Genomic DNA, 19,204 nt, shown 5'->3' on the forward strand with positions numbered 1-19,204 from the left:
TCTCCACCATTTCTATCTACTCCATGTGCTCCTGCAGGCTGTCCAGTCAGGCCAAATTTTCAGACACACTAGTAACGAGATTTGTAATCTGGGCCACCACTGATTCCATTCTGGTGTCTGAGCTGTCTTTAATTTGAGTTCTAATTTTGCTCATGATCTCTCAAATAATTTTCAGCACGTTGCCCGAGAGAGCTGTTTCCCCCCCCCCCCCCCCAGGGATTCTTCATCTGAAGTGGCCTCGTCCACAGCCCCAACTTTCTCATTCACCATTTTTATTAAATTAAGCATTTCTTTTATTTATTTCTTTTATTTAAAACCTTTTATATACCGTCGTTTAGTATTGCACCACAACGGTTTACATATAGGCACATATATTTAGTTTGGTTACAAATATATTTACAAGAGTGCCATTACAATGTCGGTACATGCTTATATAAAATAATGTATATGATAATTGGCATGGATCTGGTCCACGTATATGATTAATATGGTAATCATAAAAGGGTTGTGCTTAAGCTGGAGTTCTCTAACATAATTATTGAGTATAAAATAAATTAAATTAAAAATTGTGGGACCACGCATCTAGGTAACCTTGTTCTGTGTTTTTTCATTCTCTGTTCTCATTGTGAAATGCTTTTCTGAATAGCCAGGTTTTTAAACTTTTTTTGAAGATTTTTGGATCATTCTGTAGTCTTGTCTCTAGTGGCAATGAGTTCCATAACGTTGGACCAGCCAAGAATAGTGCTCTCTCTCTTACTTGTGTTAGTTTCGCTGTTTTTACCGATGGGATTGTTAGTAGTGCTTTATTGGCTGATCTCAGATTTCTTTGGGGTACGTGTAAGCGTAGCGCTGTGTTTAACCAGTCAGCTTTATCTTCATTGATTAGTTTGTGAATTATGCAAAGTGTTTTAAATTGCACTCTTTGCTCTATTGGTAACCAGTGTAGTTCAGCCAATGTTTGAGTAATGTGGTCTCTTTTGCTCTTGCTCCTCCCACCTGATTGGCAGGGAGCACTTCAGAGGGTCTCTAACCATTTTTTTTTTAGGTGTGACAAAGGGAATAAAAGTAGCATTTAGCTGAGGAGGAGTGGGAGTACATCGTAACAGCTGCTACTAGTTATTTGGCCATTTTGCCAATCCACCATTTGTGCTTTTAATCTCTTCATACCTTTGTATTGTTCTGCCTCGTCTCCAGCTGTCATTGAAGTTCTTTTCAAATTATATTCCCTTATGGAACTTGCTGACTCATGGACTTGCCATGGCAAGCTGATGTTTTATGCTGACCTTATCCAGTTATCTTCAACAGTTTCATGCTCGCTTGGTCTTTATTTCAAACTTTCTTTCCTTACTGTTCTTATAACTATTTAGCCTTTGATGGATTATATTGCAGCAAATGGTAGGGGCTGCAAAAATGCAAGGATGGCACACCTCCATTATTACTGCTTCTCAGGAAATGGAGGCAATATTTGTAAAAACCGATTGAGAAGAAGAATTATTTCTTACATTTGCTGAGTCACAGGATATTGAATTGCTAGTGGCTGAAGAGAATATGATGCCTCTAGCCAGTAGCATCTTAGCTTCGAGTGAAGAGGTAGAGTAGACAGATGATACTGACAATCCTGATATTATACCACTTAAACGGGAAAGACCAACTTTAAGCCTGAACAGCCAGCCCTTTCCCCTAATAATGCTTTCCTCTGGCTTCTCCCTTCCTAGGGCTTTGTACCAATTTAGTTGGTGCTATGTGCCCCTCATTTGGAGCCTTGCAGTATTCTTGCCACTAAAGGGACTGATTTGCATCTCTTATAATGCTCTGGGGTCTTCATGTCAATCTTTCTACTGCTTTTATCCTCTGACTCTGTTCTGGGGTTTTTGCTGTCTCTTTTGATGCTTTGTTCCCCCTTCATGGTGTCTTGTGGTGTTCATGCCATGCTTGTTAACACTTTGCCTTTTTTGTGCAACCTTGGGGGGTTTGTGCCACTGTTGTTGATGTCCTTTCTAACAGTTTTGGAGTCTTGGGGTATTCTGGCCACGATTGCTGCTATTTTGTTCTTCTGACAATACCTTGGAGAACAGCTAAAACTGCTGGTAGCATTTTCTTTGGGCTATTCATGCCACTTTTGGTGCCATTTTCACAGTCTCGATGCGTTGGAATACCTTGACCCTTCTGATGATGAAAACCCTTATTTAGAAGGCCAAAATAGTCTCAATTACTTCCCCATTGACATTAATGGGAAACAAATAAAACAAAATAAAAAGAAATTTAATTGGCAATGAACCAGATTATGACCTATGAAATGAATAAATGAACCTAAACAAAATGTTTGTCTCTGCACATCTCTAATACATGGGATAAACTCAGAGGATCCCAGTGGCCAAAGGACGAAGATGAAGAATATGGGTAACCCATGATAACTGAGGGTATCCTGGGCAGAGCAGAAATAATCTTAAGAATAAAAAAATAGAAAAGCTTGCTGGGCAGACTGGGTGGATCACTTGGGACTTTTTCTGCTGACATTTACTATGTAACTCTTTCTCCACTCTCTCTGTCTCTCTATACTCTCTGTCTCTCTATAATCTATAACCCAGCTTTATGCATGCAAATGGTTGTACTAAATTAGCCTGAGGCTCAGTTTATGTAAAAGTAGCCCGGTTTAATGTGTACATTTACACAAACTGGCTAGAGGTGTTCCAGGGGCGGAGTTCAGACTTAGGTATGTACTTTTTGATTTTAAAAAGTGTGTGTGCAAGTTCACCAGTGCAAATTATGCTCTTGATAAAGCAGGTATAACTTTGTGTAGCTGGGTTAACGTGGGTACTCTGGCACTTATATACACATTTTCAAATCAATCCTGTGCACATTTTAACTTAATCCACAAGCAACTTGAGGAGTGTTACTGCATGTAGTAAGTCAGCAATCCAAGGGAATAGGGCAGAAAGACTCCCGGTTAAGTTGTGCACAGAAGTTGGTTAAGAATTTGTTAAACTCACTGCTGTCCCTCCCGACGCAGCCTCACAGCGAAACACGGGACGTGTTGGGGGATTGATTGAAATTTAATGATATGTTGTATATGAATCATGGAGTTGCTATACCAACTAAAGATTTATTATACCTACTTTGACTCAAGTGTGGATTTTTCATATAGTCTTTCTGCACTATTCCCTTGGATTGCCCACATTTTAACTTACGCATGTAAATTTGCTTAGAGAATTCTGCATAAAGTCCATGAGTTGAAGGTATTTGCGCACTTTACCCTGAGATACACAATTAAAACGTGTTCTTCCTCAGAGCAAGGAATATGTCTTGTTAAAAGGTGGGCATTCCTAAACTAGAGGGAAAACATGTATTATTTATTTAAATGTAGCTGAAAAAAAAAAAAAGAAAGACTTTAGCTACAGTAAGAAATGAGCAAGTGAGGGCACCTACAAAAGCTCAGGAACATAGTTTAAAAGTGTTTTTAAATATTTAGTTTGAAATTTATAGTGCTGTGTGATAGGCTAAGGCAAAATGGGTAAATACATTATAAATTATTTTAAGTATAGATATTAGAAATATCTGATTTAGAAACTTAAAGAAGTAGAAGAATTTAATTTCAGAATCTAGCCTCTCTTTGCTTCCTATAGTCAGGCATTTTCTTCCAGTTTACGTCTTTGTGAAAAATACTTAGTTCATCTGTCCCAAAATGAGATTTTATATTTGTCTGCTTCGATAAGTGACTAATTTAGTTCCATTCTTGGTCTAAGTTTTGTGTGTCACAAAAATGGGAGCAAAAGGAAGAGTTAATGATAAAGTAACTGGGAGATATTTAAACCAAATAAACTCCTAAACTATCTGGAAGATATATGTTATCTAGTTTGACCTTTGAAGAGACTCTCTAGCTACTCTCTGAACAGATATAGGAGCAATGATAGGCACAGTGTGTCACAGCCAGGAGAAGGTGAAGACAGACTTAACTTAATCTCTTAACCTAAACTGTCAGAACTGCATCAAGCCAGCACTACCAAATCTTCAGTCACCATTTAACTCTAAAAGGTATGCAAAATATCATTTATGATTTTGCTATTAGAAAAAGCGGCTTTGCAATTGATATACAAAATCATATGCAAAGCACAGGTCATATCTCTGTCACTGCAAATCTAAAACTAAAAAATGAACTGTCACCAAAATTCAAATTATAGATAAGTTTACTATATTACCATAAAAATACACATAGGTAGGCACATATGTTTTTTAAACATATGCATATATGCAAATATATATTATTTCTGAGCTACATTAAAAATAAGCAGAAACATTTTAAATGTCAGACAATTAGAATAAAACTCTTGCATTCATATGTTAATTTTTATGCCTAGAGAAAGACTGAAACTAACAATATTTCAAATCCCTTAAATACATTGCATTGTGTCCCTAAATAGCTTTTAGAGTTAAGAATGGAAACAAATTTCAGTTCGATAATTCCATTCATTTGTTTCCATAGTTCATTTAATTTGTCTCATATAAAACAAATAGTTTATTCATGTCTTGTCATTTCATTCATTCATTCATTCATTCATTCATTCATTCATTTCCCATTAAAGTCAATGAGGGATGCAATGCATCTTATTTTGGGCTCTAAAATTGGGAATTTCTAATCAAGTTTAGTGAAACTTTCAGACAGACAACAGCAGAGGAAAAAGCACTTCAATATACCAATATAGGCACGACTATTCCAAGGTACCATGACAGGGCAAAGTAGCCCAAACTTACAGGCCGATACAGAACAGCCTGCTATTGGACGTGCGTTTTCCCTTACCCCTTATTCAGTAAGGGGAGGAAAACACGAATCCAACCCGCGGCACCTAATAGCGCCCTCAGCATGCAAATGCATGTTGATGGCCCTATTAGGTCTGCGCGCGGGATACAGAAAGTAAAATGTGCGGCAAAGCCGCACATTTTACTTTCAGAAATTAGCGCCCATCCAAAGGTGGGCGCTAATTTCTTCCGGCACCGGGAAAGTGCACAGAAAAGCAGTAAAAACTGCTTTTCTGTGCACCCTCCAACTTAATATCATGGCGATATTAAGTCGGAGGTCCCGAAGAGTAAAAAAAAAAAATAAAATATTTGAATTCGGCCCACGGCTGTCGGGCCAAAAACCGGACGCTCAATTTTGCCAGTGTCCGGTTTCCGAGCCCGTAGCTGTCAGCAGGCTCGAGAACCGATGCCGGCAAAATTGAGCGTTGGCTGTCAAACCCGCTGACAGCCGCCGCTCCTGTCAAAAAGGAGGCGCTAGGGATGCGATAGTGTCCCTAGCGCCTCCTTTTCCCCGTTTCTACCGTGCCACCTAATTTGCATAGTGAATCGCGTGCACCGGTGAGGGGCCAGTGTGCGCGCCGGGAGAGCGGGCATTCGTTCGCTCTCCTGCGGACTTCACTGTATTGGCCCGAGAGGCATCAATACCCTAAGGCACAAAAAGAGGAGCAAAGTAGCATCTAAAGTGACAAGAACATACAAAGGCTATATGAAAAGGTAAGGGCACTAATAGTGACATAAGGAACACAATGAATCAAAAGAAGAGCAAAGCAGGAGTAACAATGACATGAACATAACTCAAGTCATGTCAAGATGATATTCAAAGGTGATGATTCAGAGGAAATGAAACAAATCTCAATGAACCTGGAAGATGTACTATGGAAAATTTATAAACTAAAGAGTAGTAAATTACCTGGACAAGATGGTATACATTCCAGAGTGCTGAAAGAACTGAGAAATGAAATTCTGGACCTGCTACTGGAAATTTGTAAACTATCTATGGTTCCTGAAGACTGGAGGGCTGCCAATGTAATGCCAATTTTTAAAAAGGGATCAAAGGGTGATCCCGAAAACTACAGACCAGTGAGTCTGATGTTCTTGCCAGGCAAAATGGTTGAAACTATTATGAAAAACACAATTGCTGAACATATAGATAAGCATAGTTTAATGGGACAAAGCCAAAATGGATTTAGCCAAGGGAAGCCTTGCCTCACCAATTTGCTACATTTTTTTGAGGGCATAAATGAACATGGGGATAAGGTTAGCCAGTTGCTATAGTGTATCTGGATTTCCAGAAAGCATTTGACAAAATCTCTCATGAGAAACTTCTTAGGAAATTCAAATTTCATGGAATAGGGGCAGTGTCCTGTTGTGGATTGCCAACTGGTTAAAAGACAGAAAACAGAGAGTAGGACTAACTGGAAAAAGACGAATAGTCTATTCTGCGACCACTGCTTTTCAATAAATGTATAAATGGCCTGGAAAAGGGAACAATAAGTGAGGTGATCAAATTTGCTGATGACACAAAATTATTCAAAGTTATTAAATCATAAAAGGATTGTAAGAAATTGCAAGAGGATCTTGCAAAACTTTGTTGACAAATGCAAAGTAATGCATTTAGGGAAGAATAGCCTAAATTATAGCTACCAATGCAAGGTTCCACATTAGGAGTCACCATTTAGGAAAAGGATCTAGGTGTCTTCATTGGTAATATATTGAAATCTTCTGCTCAGTGTGCAGCAGCAGCCAAGAAAGCAGATAGAATGCTAGGGATTATTAAGAAAGGAATGGAGAATAAAACAGGAAATATCATAATGTATTGTTTCATGGTACAAACTCATCTTGAGTACTGTGAGCAGTTCTAGTCCACCACATCTCAAAAAAGATATAGCAGAATTAGAACAGGTACAGAGAAGGATGACCAAAACGATAAAGGCATGGAATGAGTCCCCTATCAGGAAAGGCTAAAGAGGTTAGGACAATTCAGTTGGAGAAGAGATAGCTAAGGGAAGATATGATAGAGGTTTATAAAATAATGAGTGGAATGGAACAAGAAAATGTTAAATAGTTGTTTACTCTTTCAAAAAGTACAAAGACTAGGTGACACACAATGAAGTTGCTAACTATAACTAACTATAACAACATAAGATTAGATTTTCCATGCTGGGTCAGGACAAGGTTCATAGAGTCCCGCATCCTGTTTCTGACAGTGCCCAGTCTCGGTCACAAATACCCATTATTCTGGCAGATGGCATAAAGTAGATTTATTTATGCCAGAGACAAAAGAATGGTGTACTTGGGTGGAGAGAACAGTTGGGCAGGATGAGAGAGTGCTGGATTTGGGCTGGGGGGAAACGCTTGCAAGATGACAATAAAATCTGCATTGATGATCAATGTGTTATCTACATTTCTTCTTCACTTCTGGCTTTGTAATCATGTGTGATTTTGTTACAGGAGTCCTCAAATAGGTCCTGATCACTAGAATTATGTTGTTCAAAAAATTCCAAAGCAGGACACATAACCTTATCTAGCAGCTTGTAGTGATATACTAAAGGGTTATTGCAAGATTTAGGTATATACCTTTAATTAACTGTGTGAAGGACATCATATAGGGCAGTGGTTCCCAACCCTGTCCTGGGGACCCCCCAGCCAGTCGGGTTTTCAGGATATCCACCATGAATATGCATGAGAGAAAATTTGCCTCCATAAAATGCACATTTTCTCTCATGCATATTCATGGTGGATATCCTAAAAACCCGACTGGCTGGGGGCTCCCCAGGACAGGGTTGGGAATCACTGATCTAGGGGGAGTGTTATTTGGGTCAATATAAGGTGGTGCTTAGAGAAGAAAAGTGTCTAAGTTTTGGAGTGGAGGAGCTTACAAAGCTCTTTAGAGGGCAGCTGGGTTACTCAGCTCAGCAGGGTCAGGGATGGAAGACTGTTGAACCATTGAGCACCTGAGTGATATCTGAAGAAATATGGACCACCACAACCTAGTGGAAATCATTTTGAAATTGTGTGAGTTATACTGATGGGAGTAAGTCTGAGAAGAATTCTGTGGGGAAGCAGGAGTACTGAATTTCATCTGCCTTGAGAGAGTAGGAGGCATTTTTGGTATTTTTCTACTGAAGTAAATTCTTGGAGGAAGAATGTTTTGCTGCTCCATGTGCAAGCAAAAACATCCACCATATGTGAATTGTAAATAGCTGGGAAGGGCATGTATACATTCATGATGCACATAACTTTGATACAGCTCCAGAGAGAGGGAGACAGACAGACTCTTTATAAGGCTCAGCTTGACATTCAATATATGGACCATTTTAAGGGGGCATTTTGATTTGGGGTGAGTTTTCAAGAGGTGGGTTAGAGTTATGGGGGTTGTGTTTCAGACACATTAAGAGGTATTTACTGTAAAATTAACATCATTAAATAATTTTAGACCTAGATGATATAATTACCAAACCATACCCCCTTCGGTATTAATGAACATAGTATGACTGTTCATATAAACTCCTGTTATTCCCCTCCCACAGTTATTAATGTAATCCATTTGAATGTTCATGTAAACCACTGTTTTTACTTGTATCTTGGAGTGAAGGCCTGCACCGACTCCCACAGTTATTAATGTAAACTTTGATTTTTTCATGTAAACTGTTATACCTGTAAACCGGAGTGAAGGCTAGTGCTAAACTTCGGTATAAAAACATATAAATAAATATGTGATGAAAAGATTTGATTTGTATAATGCAGCTAGCAGAGTCTGCAGTGTACAAATCTACTCCTCTTGTTAGAATTTTCATTGCTTACAAGGTCTAAAATTCTTTAATAATGTCAATGAATACCTCTGAATTTGTCTGTAACACTACCCCTCTAACCCCAACCCACCTCCCAAAAACTCATACCGAATCAAAGTGCCTGCTTACGATGGACTAGAAACATAGAAACATAGAAACATAGAAATGACGGCAGAAGAAGACCAAATGGCCCATCCAGTCTGCCCAGCAAGCTTCACACATTTTTTCTCTCATACTTATCTGTTTCTCTTAGCTCTTGGTTCTATTTCCCTTCCACCCCCACCATTAATGTAGAAAGCAGTGATGGAGCTGCATCCAAGTGAAATATCTAGCTTGATTAGTTAGGGGTAGTAGCCGCCGCAATAAGCAAGCTACACCCATGCTTATTTGTTTTACCCAGACTATGTTATACAGCCCTTATTGGTTTTTCTTCTCCCCTGCCGTTGAAGCAGGGAGCTATGCTGGATATGCGTGAAGTATCAGTCTTCTCCCATGCTGTTGAAGCAGAGCGCCATGCTGGATATGCATCGAAAGTGAAGTATCAGGCACATTTGGTTTGGGGTAGTAACCACCGTAACAAGCCAGCTACTCCCCGCTTTGTGAGTGCGAACCCTCTTTTCTTCTCCCCTGCCGTTGAAGCAGAGAGCTCTGCTGGATGTGTGAAGTATCAGTTTTTCTTCTCCCCTGCCGTTGAAGCAGAGAACTATGCTGTATATGCATTGAAAGTGAAGTATCAGGCTTATTTGATTTGGGGTAGTAACCGCCGTAACAAGCCAGCTACTCCCCTCTTTGTGAGTGTGAATCCTTTTTTCCACATTTCCTCTTGCTGTTGAAGCTTAGAGCGATGTTGGAGTCACAGTAAGCATGTGTATGTTTATTTAATAAGGGTATTGTCTCCAGGCAGTAGCCATCATTCTGGCGAGTCACCCACTCTTCATTGGCGGCCTCTTGACTTTATGGATCCACAGTATTTATCCCACGCCCCTTTGAAGTCCTTCACAGTTCTGGTCTTCACCACATCCTTCGGAAGGGCATTCCAGGCATCCACCACCCTCTCCGTGAAGAAATATTTCCTGACATTGGTTCTGAATCTTCCTCCCTGGAGCTTCAAATTGTGACCCCTGGTTCTGCTGATTTTTTTCCTACGGAAAAGGTTTGTCGTTGTCTTTGGATCATTAACACCTTTCAAGTATCTGAAAGTCTGTATCATATCACCTCTGCTCCTCCTTTCCTCCAGGGTGTACATATTTAGATTCTTCAATCTCTCCTCGTACGTCATCCGATGAAGATCCTCCACCTTCCTGGTCGCCCTTCTCTGTACCGCCTCCATCTTGTCTTTGTCTTTTTGAAGATACGGTCTCCAGAACTGAACACAGTACTCCAGGTGAGGCCTCACCAAGGACCTGTACAAGGGAATAACTGAGTCTTATAAAGAGTCACTCACTCTCTCTCTTTTTCTCTCTCCCTCCCTCCCTCCCTCCCCCCTGAATACATGTAAAGCTGCAGACATACATGCGTGAAGAGTATTTTATAACCTACATGTATACTTTATAAAATAGCGCATCTCTGCACATGGTAAGATATGGGCGCATGTGCGTCATTTTTAAGATCTACCTGAATGGAGGTAATTTTAAAAGGAGTTACACAAGTAAGTGTGACTGTTTTTGGTGGTCTGCGGGCTTCTCCCATGGGCCGGGCCCCCTGCAATGCTCACCGATGCTGCCAGACCACTTCACCCACCAGCATGACAGGATGCCTGGCAGGACGCCACTGACAACTCAGGCAGGAAGATACCGCTGACATCGCTTGGCCCTGCTTCCCCTAGGGTTCTTGCACACCCAACAGCATCAGATTTAAAAGACTTGCCCTTTAATGTCATTATTCTTCAGGCCTATAAAAGGCCCCTTAAGTTGTTCCTCCAGTGTCTTGGCAACAGGTCCTCCTACTTACGAGTAATGCATGTTGTCAATGTCCCCTATCTTCAGTTCCAGCATTCCAGTGTCTTCGTTCTCCCGTTCCTGTGTCTTCATTCTACATTTCCTATGATCCTCGTCTTGTCCATCAGTCTCCATAGTCATCCCTTCAGTTCTTCAGGTCTTCAGTGTGCCTTGCTTCTGTGCTGCTCCTTGCCTTCCTGTCCTTTTTTTTCCATCCTTCCTTCCCTATGGACAGATACCCGGTATTGACCTTGGCCTGACTTCTGGACAAATCCTGGACATCTTTGAATGCCACCTACCACTGACCCCAGCCTGCTTCTGGATTTCCTGTACTACCCAGCGACTACTATAGATCTTTTACCATCGTCAGAAGCACCCACCTAAGACCTTCTGGCCCTGGCACCCAAAGGCTCAACCTAAGGAGAAAGTAGGCTGGTATAGGTGAAGCTCCAGTTAAGAACATAAGATATGCCATATTGGGTCAGACCAAGGGTCCATCAAGCCCAGTATCCTGTTTCCAACAGTGGCCAATCCAAGTCACAAGTAACTGGCAAGTACCCAAACATTAAATAGACCTCAAGCTACTATTGCTTATTAATTAATAGCAGTTTATGGATTTTTCCTCTAGGAACTTATCCAAACCTTTTTTAAACGCATTTACACAAACTGCTGTACCACATCCTCTGGCAATGAATTCTAGAACTTAACTATGCACTGAGTGAAAAAGAATGTTTTCAATTTGTTTTAAATGAGCTACTTGCTAATTTCATGGAGTATCCCCTAGTCCTTCTATTATCTGAGAGAGTAAATAACCAATTTCCATGTACATGTTCCATGTAAACCGCCTACCCGGTGATAGTTATCTCTGTTAAATGTGAACCGGAGTGATATGTATTGTATACAGGAACTTCCGGTATATAAAAACCAATAAATAAATAAATAAATAAATAAATTTACATTAAATTGTTCAAGTCCTTTCATGATTTTTTAGACCTCTATCATATTCCCCTCAGTTCTCTTCTCCAAACTGAATAGCCCTAACTTCCTTAGCCTTTCCTCACAGGACAGCCTTTCCATGCGCCTTATCATTTTGGTCACCATTCTCTGCACTTTCTTCAGTGGAATTATATCTTTTTTGAGATGTAACATCATGAATTTCACACAGTATTCAAGATTCGGTCTCACCATGAAACGATGCAGAGGCATTATGACATCTATTTTTTTAATTTTCCATTCCCTTTCTAATAATTCCTAACATTCTGTTTGCTTTTTTGATCGCTACAGAACACTGAACCGACAATTTCAATTCATTATGATGCCTTGATATCATTCCTGAGTGATAACTCCTAAGATAGAACCTAACATTGTGTAACTACAGCAAGGGTTATTTTTCCCTATATGCATCACTTTGCACTTGACCACATTAAATGTCATTTGCCATTTGGAAGCCCAATATTCCAGTCTCGCAAGGTCTTCCTGCAATTTATCACAATCCGCTTGAGATTTAACTACTCTGTATAATTTTGTGTCATCTGCAAATTTGATTACCTCATAACCTTTTCCAGATCATTTATAAATATATTAAAAAGCACCGATCCAAGTACAGATCCCTGAGGCACTCCACTGTTTACCTTTTTCTACTTGAAAACTGACCATTTAATCCTACTTTCTGTTTCCTGTCTTTTAACCAGCTTGCAATCCACAAAAGGACATCGCATCCTATCCCTTGACTTTTTAGTTTTCTTAGAAGCCTCTAATGCAGGACTTTGTCGAATGCCATCTGAAAATCCAAATATACCACATCTACCGGTTCAACTTTATCCACATGTTTATTCACCTCTTCACAAAAAATGTAGATTTGTGAGGCAAGACTTCCCTTGGGTAACTTCAAGCTGGCTGTGTCCCATTAAACCATGTTTATCTAAATGTGTTGTGACTTTATTTCTTTAACAGTTTCCATGATTTTTCCCGGCACTGAAATCAGGCTCACTGGTCTATAGTTTCCCAGATCACCCCTGGAGCCCTTTTTAAATATTGGGGTTACATGGGCCATCTTCCAATCTTGAGGTACAATGGATTATTTTAATGATAGGCTACAAATTAATTGAAATTGGTCTGAAATTTCATTTTTAGTTCTTTCAGAACCCTGGGATATATACCATCCAGTCCATGTGATTTACTACTCTTCAGTTTGTCAATCTGGCCTACCACATTTTCCAGGTTCACCATGATTTGGTTCAGTTCATCTGAATTATCACTCTTGAAAACTGTCTCCGGAACGGGTATCTCCACAACATCTTCTTCAGTAAACACTGAAGTAAATTTTTCCGCAATGGTCTTATCTTCCCTAAATGCCCCTTTAACCCCTTGATCATCTAATGGTCCAACCAACTACCTTGCAGGCTTTCTACTTCGGATATATTTTTAAAAGTTTTTATTGTGAGTTTTGCCTCTACGGCCAACTTCTTTTCAAATTTATTTATTTATTTATCGAGTTTTATATACAGTCATTTGGTTTCACCATCATAATGGTTTACAAGTTTCAATCGAAGTAGAACATCTTAGAGAAGTAATACAAGCATTATAATAAACATAAGATAAAAGTTATAATTAGAAGTAATAGAAACATTATAATAAAGATAAAATAAAAGTTATAATTAGAAGCATAAAATATAAGAGTAGAAATAAAAGTTATCATGGCTGAGAGAGATAAAAATAGTGAAGTCCAGTAAAGAGGTATATTGTGAAGAGGATGCATGTTTTGGTAGGCTTTGGTGAACAGCCAGGTTTTCAATTCCTTCTTGAATGTTTTCAAGTTGGGTTGTAATCTTAATTTGGTTGGAAGTGTGTTCCACAGTTTGGGGCTAGTGAGAGAGATGGCTCTTTCCCGAACTGAAATAAGTTGTGCGATTCAAACAGATGGAATTGTCAGGAGGCTTTTGGTTGAGCGGAGGTTTCGCTGTGGTGCATGGAGTCTAATAGCCGCGCTTAACCAGTCAGTTTGTTCCTCATGTATTAATTTGTGTAGAATGGTCAGAATTTTGTAATCTATTCAGAATTTTATTGGGAGCCAATGTAGAGATATAAGAATTGGAGTTATATGTTCGTATTTGTTTGTGCCTGTTAGGATTCTGGCAGCTGTATTTTGTAAGATTTGGAGTGGACGAATATTGGAAAGCGGTAGCCCAAATAATGAGTTGCAATAGTCCAAGTTGGAGAATATGAGCAATTGTAGCACTGATCTGAAATCATTTGGGGTTAAAAACGGTTTTAAACGTCTCAATGTTAGTAATTTGTGATATCTCTCCCTTATTTTGGTTTCGATGTGATTCTTGAAGGATAATTCACTGTCAATGATGACTCCTAAGTTGCATGTATGCGTGACTGGGTAAATTGCTGCCACTTGATTCTCAAGATTGAGAAGTGGTGGAGGTGATGGACTAGTTTTTCTTTCCAGGATTATTATTTCTGTCTTTTCGATGTTAATTATGAGTTTCATGTGCGTTAACAGTTGTTTGATTACAGAGACATACATGGCTGTTTTATTATAGGTTTCATCCAATGTATTTTGAATTGGGATTAGTATTTGGATGTCATCAGCATAGAGGAAGTGAGTCAGGCACATAGAGGAAGTGAGTCAGGCACAAATTCTGTCTTAGCCTTTCTTATCAATGTCTTACATTTAACTTGCCAATGCTTATGGCAGGGACCTGCAGGGCTCCTCCCTGCAGGTTGAACCACCACCACCTCAGTCCAAGGGTCCATGATTTCAAAAGATTGCTGAGGCCATGGACCCGACAGACTTGACATCCCTGCATGCCATTCTGGGCCTCATCAATAAGCTGCAGGACCAACAAATGATCCTAGAAATCCAGGTCGCCTCCATGGACCGGATGGCTACACAACTAGATTCTCTGCATTGCAGCAGCCTCATCACTGTCTGCTATCCTGATTCCACATCCAGTTATCTGCAGCTCTCCTTTTCCATAGCTACCGACTCTACCCCGATACTCTGGAGAGCCCACATGATGCCGAGGGATCTTGAATCAGTGCCAGATGCACTTCTCCTTATAAGCACCACTGTTTCTGGATCACTTCACTAAAACAACATGCATCCTCTCCTTTTTGTTGGGACAGTACTGGCCTGAGCCTGTCCCCTGTGGGAATGTTTGGAACCTTTGCTGCAGGACTTCCATCAAATCACCAACACATTCTGAACAGTTTTGGAAGAGCCTGATCACATGGCCACCATGGGCTCTGACCTATTACTTCTCTGCCAAGGCTCCCGCATGCTGGCAAAATATGCCATTGAGTTTAGAACAGAATTTGCCATTGAGTTTAGAATAGAGCTCAACTGGTGGGAGGATTGCCTCACTGCCCTTTCTTGAGGGTCTCGCCTCAAGAATTAAAGACAAACTAGCTGCATGTGATCTCTCAGCTTTCTTGGAAGAACTCATAATGCTTTCGGGGAAGATTGACTGTCAACTCCAGCAGAGAGTACAAGAGACTTGTCCTCCCCAAAGGAACATTATCCGGGATATCTAGTTCCAGCAATTCTTCTCGCTGCTGGTCTCTGTTTTCTCGATGACTCCAATCCTGACAACCCATGCAAATGGGTCACAGCTGTCTGGCTCCCAAGGAGAAACTCTTCCAGAAATAGCAGGGTCTGTGCTTATATTGTGCTGGTCGAGAACACTTGTTGACACAATACTCCTTGAAATCTTGAAACTCCAGTGTTGCACCGGAGGTGGACCCTTGGGCTGAGGTGGGGTTGATGCTACCGATAGGAAGGATCATATGGGTCCCCACTGTCGGTAGGCAGAGTGGGCTGATGGACGGAGGCCAGCTGGCACTTCACCAATACCAGCCATCGTTTCTTGCGGGTTGAGCCTTTGGGTACCGGGGCTGGCTGGGCTTAGGTGGGCCTCCTTATGTCATCGTCAATGGAAAGGTAGAGAGGTCAGTCCAGAGGCAGCAATAGCAAAGCTGGGAAGTCTGTACTGGATGAGGCGGAGTTCCAGAGACCCGGGTGGCCAATAGAGCCAAAGTCAGACAGGGGGTGCCCAAGCAAGAACAGGCCGAAGCCTGAATAGGCCAAGTCCAGGACATAGACTGAATAGGCGTCATAGAGCAAACTGGAGTCAGGGTCGGTGGCAATCATGGAGCAGTGGCAAGGCAAGACTGAGGTCTGAGCGAGGAGAAGATCAGTAGCATGGTTGGGCAAAGCAGAGGTCTGGGCTTGGAAAAGATCAGTAGCATGGTCGGGCAATGCAGAAGTCCGGTTTGGAGAGGAACAGTAGCATAGTCAGGCAATGCAGAGGTCCAGGCTTGGAGAGGAACAGTAGCATAGTCAGGCAATGCAGAGGTCGTTTCCAAGAAGTCAATCCGAAGAAGGGCTAGGAATCAGGAATGCAGGAACGAAGGAGAACAGGAACTGGAACTTGCAGGGATCAGGAATCAGGAATGCAGGAGAATCATCAGGAGGCAACGAAGTACACGACTAGCATGGAGACTTGTTGCAAAGGCAACAATCAGGAGCTTAGCCCGGACTTAAGTACCAGGGGTTCGGCGACGACATCATTCGGGGCTGCGGCCAAGTTCCCACTGCGGGCCCTTCATAAACGACAGTGATGCGGTGCACACCACTGAACAGCGGCATCTCTCCGCGGGCCATGCAGAGAGGTCTGTCATGGAGCACAGAGGGCTGGAGCAGAAGCTGGAGCACCGGGGGTGGCCCGAGGATGGAGCCGGCGGCCAACCACCGCCAGAGACATGGAACTAGATGCTGGATTAGGCAAAGAGAGAGGTGAGGGGGCCGGGCTGTGGGTCTGCTGCGGCTGGCACATCCAACAGTACCTACCCTTATGCCCCCCCTTGGAGGTCTGGGTTTGCCCGGATGGGCACAATGAAATTGAAGGAGGAGGTTTTTATCCAGGATGTAATGAGCTGGTTTCCATTAATTCGCTTCTGGCCCGTGACCCTCCCAGGAAAGGAGGTATTCCCACTGGTGGCCCCTATAGCAAACATCTAGGACTTCATGGACTTCATGGACCATCCTGCATGAGACTAAATGCAAAATTGAATCTTTATGGGTAGAAATCCCTTGTGTGTCGGGGAAGACTATAGTGATAGGGGTATACTACCGTCCACCTGGTCAAGATGGTGAGACAGACAGTGAATTTCTAAGAGAAATTAGGGAAGCTAACCAAATTGGTAGTGCAGTAATAATGGGAGACATCAATTACCCCAATATTGACTGGGTAAATGTATCATCGGGACACGCTAGAGAGATAACGTTCCTGGATGGAATAAATGATAGCTTTATGGAGCAATTGGTTCAAGAACCGACGAGAGAGGGAGCAATTTTAGATCTAATTTTCAGTGGAACACAGGACTTGGTGAGAGAGGTAACGGTGCTGGGGCCTCTTGGCAATAGTGATCATAATATGATCAAATTTGATTTAATGACTGGAAGAGGAACAGTGTGCAAATCCAAGGCTCTCGTGCTAAACTTTCAAAAGGGAAACTTTAATAAAATGAGAAAAATTGTTAGAGAAAAACTGAAAGGAGCAGCTACAAAAGTAAAAAATGTCCAAGAGGCGTGGTCATTGTTAAAAAATACCATTCAAGAAGCACAGTCTAGACGTATTCCACACATTAAGAAAGGTGGAAAGAAGGCAAAACGATTACCGGCATGGTTAAAAGGGGAGGTGAAAGAAACTATTTTAGCCAAAAGATCTTCATTCAAAAATTGGAAGAAGGATCCAACAGAAGAAAATAGGATAAAGCATAAACGTTGCCAAGTTAAATGTAAGACATTGATAAGACAGGCTAAGAGAGAATTTGAAAAGAAGTTGGCTGTAGAGGCAAAAACTCACAGTAAAAACTTTTAAAATATATCCGAAGCAGAAAGCCTGTGAGGGAGTCAGTTGGACCGTTAGATCATCGAGGGGTTAACGGGGCACTTAGAGAAGATAAGGCCATTGCAGAAAGATTAAATGATTTCTTTGCTTCGGTGTTTACTGAAGAGGATGTTGGGGAGGTACCCGTAATGGAGAAGGTTTTCATGGGTAATGATTCAGATGGACTGAATCAAATCACGGTGAACCTAGAAGATGTGGTAGGCCTGATTGACAAACTGAAAGTAGTAAATCACCTGGACCGGATGGTATACACCCCAGAGTTCTAAAGGAACTAAAAAATGAAATTTCAGACCTATTAGTAAAAATTTGTAACATATCATTAAAATCATCCATTGTACCTGAAGACTGGAGGATAGCAAATGTAACCCCAATATTTAAAAAGGGCTCCAGGGGTGATCCGGGAAATTACAGACTGGTTAGCCTGACTTCAGTGCCAGGAAAAATAGTGGAAAGTGTTCTAAACATCAAAATCACAGAACATATAGAAAGACATGGTTTAATGGAACAAAGTCAGCATGGCTTTACCCAGGGCAAGTCTTGCCTCACAAATCTGCTTCACTTTTTTGAAGGAGTTAATAAACATGTGGATAAAGGTGAACCGGTAGATATAGTATACTTGGATTTTCAGAAGGCGTTTGACAAAGTTCCTCATGAGAGGCTTCTAGGAAAAGTAAAAAGTCATGGGATAGGTGGCGATGTCCTTTCGTGGATTGCAAACTGGCTAAAAGACAGGAAACAGAGAGTAGGATTAAATAGACAATTTTCTCAGTGGAAGGGAGTGGACAGTGGAGTGCCTCAGGGATCTGTATTGGGACCCTTACTTTTCAATATATTTATAAATGATCTGGAAAGAAATACGACGAGTGAGATAATCAAATTTGCAGATGACACAAAATTGTTCAGAGTAGTTAAATCACAAGCAGATTGTGATAAATTGCAGGAAGACATTGTGAGACTGGAAAATTGGGCATCCAATGTTGGGTTCCATATTTGGTGCTATAACCCAAGAAAGAGATCTAGGCGTCATAGTGGATAACACATTGAAATCGTCGGTTCAGTGTGCTGCGGCAGTCAAAAAAGCAAACAGAATGTTGGGAATTATTAGAAAGGGAATGATGAATAAAACGGAAAATGTCATAATGCCTCTGTATCGCTCCATGGTGAGACCGCACCTTGAATACTGTGTACAATTCTGGTCGCCGCATCTCAAAAAAGATATAATTGCGATGGAGAAGGTACAGAGAAGGGCTACCAAAATGATAAGGGGAATGGAACAACTCCCCTATGAGGAAAGACTAAAGAGGTTAGGACTTTTCAGCTTGGAGAAGAGACGACTGAGGGGGGATATGATAGAGGTGTTTAAAATCATGAGAGGTCTAGAACGGGTAGATGTGAATCGGTAATTTACTCTTTCAGATAGTAGAAAGACTAGGGGGCACTCCATGAAGTTAGCATGGGGCACATTTAAAACAAATCGGAGAAAGTTCTTTTTTACTCAACGCACAATTAAACTCTGGAATTTGTTGCCAGAGGATGTGGTTAGTGCAGTCAGTATAGCTGTTTTAAAAAAGGATTGGATAAGTTCTTGGAGGAGAAGTCCATTACCTGCCATTAAGTTCACTTAGAGAATAGCCACTGCCATTAGCAATGGTAAAATGGAATAGACTTTGTTTTTGGGTACTTGCCAGGTTCTTATGGCCTGGATTGGCCATTGTTGGAAACAGGATGCTGGGCTTGATGGACCCTTGGTCTGACCCAG

The sequence above is a fragment of the Rhinatrema bivittatum genome, chromosome 2 (genome assembly GCF_901001135.1).
Source record: "Rhinatrema bivittatum chromosome 2, aRhiBiv1.1, whole genome shotgun sequence".
Taxonomy (NCBI): Eukaryota; Metazoa; Chordata; class Amphibia; order Gymnophiona; family Rhinatrematidae; genus Rhinatrema; species Rhinatrema bivittatum.